Raw genomic sequence first — 1,663 nt, forward strand, 5'->3', positions numbered from 1 at the left:
CCTGCGCTATCTGCAATTTATTTATCAGGGACACGCTGTCCTGTAAGGCAGTGAAAAGTGCCCAAGCTCCGTATCTGTCCTTCTTGCTCGACTTGGGTTTCTCTTTCTCACAAAAATCTTGGAAGGCACTTCTAACTATCTGGAGTGGGTCGGGTCCCTTGAAGGAACCTGCTTCCCAAGGGCAATCTCCCTTCTTCACTAGCCACTTCTCCAGGCGGGGCACGGTGGGGTTTGCCCGGTACATTTTTCCTTTCGTTTAAGGCTGATCTCGGGGGAGGTTAAAGAGTAGATCAGCGACACCAGGGGTGGGGCGATTAAAGCTGCTCAAGGGTTTTAACAACTTCTTCCTCTCTATGTTCCTTTTGGGAGGTTTATCCTTCCCTCAGGTCCTCAAGGGTTTTTACCAGGGGGGTTTTAAGGTTCTACTTTTAGGGTTTACAGGGTATTTTTAAGGGTTCTACACTCAGTTCTTCTCCACCGGGGGAGAAGGAAAATTCCTATTCCCGTTTCAAGCTTGCCTACAAGCCACAGGACCAGGAAACGTTTACTGGCTCGGAGGGTGCTCTCAAGCTCTCTAAGCCCAAGAACCAAAAACGCTCAGTGCTTCCAAGCCTCTGCCTAGAAGCCAAAGCTCAGGGGTCTCCCAAGCCTATGTGCTCAGAAAACCAAAAAGGGTTCCCAAGCCTCTGCTCAGGAACTGCAATTAAGGGGTCTCCCAAGCCTCTGCTCAGGCAACCAGAAATGCTCCCAAGCCTCTACTCAGGAACTGAAGTGCTTCCAAGCCTCTGCTCAGAAGCCAACAACGCTCTCAAGCTCTCTGCCCAAGAACTGTACTCAAAAGTGTCCCCAAGCCTCGTGCTCAGAGACAAACGGTTAAACTGTCTCCAAGCCAAGACCAAAAGACTAAATGTGCTCAAGGACTGCCTCTGCAAGTCCCCAAGCAAAAGTGCTCAGGAGTAAAACTACGGTACTCCCAAGCGGAAAAAGCGCTCAAGAGTTCTACTAACTCTCAAGCGAGGTGCGCTCAAGAGTTCTAACAACTCCCAAGCAAGGTGCGCCCACGAGTCTGACTTAAAACTCGCAAGCGGAAAGGCGCCCAAGAGTCTAACTTAAAACTCTCAAGCACGGTGCGGCAGGCTGCCGCGGGGCTTCAGGAACCTGGCTTTAGATTCCCAAAGCTAACTAACCAAACGGACTAACGATCCCTTCACGTTTCCTCCGGAGCGGGGATTGAAGCCTAAGTGCTGGCAGGAACGGGGTTTGGACGGACTTAGGAGAGACGGGGGAGGGCGGAAAAGAATTTTATATGTGCTGCTTCAGGATATATATATATCTATAGAGCCTACTTCTGGGATCCCACCCACATAGACGCGTTTAGGCGGCCCGGAAGGTGGCCAGGAACTTCACCAGTTCAGAGGTCCTCACCCACAGTACACCGGTTATAACGGCTGGAGGGCCTCGCGGTGCACCACAAAAGGCAAGTAGTCCAAAGCTGGCTGAAGGAGGAAATGGGGAAAAGCCAACCCACAAGATAGAAATGCTCACTAGAGCCACACACATTCACACTTTTAATTCCCTGAGCTAAATTGCGCTCTTTACACTGAGGTCTGGAAAATTTTCCTCTAAGTCAGTTCGCTGAAAACACGCGTGTCGACTCACGTGT

Source organism: Eublepharis macularius, chromosome 12 (assembly GCF_028583425.1).
Source record: "Eublepharis macularius isolate TG4126 chromosome 12, MPM_Emac_v1.0, whole genome shotgun sequence".
NCBI lineage: Eukaryota > Metazoa > Chordata > Lepidosauria > Squamata > Eublepharidae > Eublepharis > Eublepharis macularius.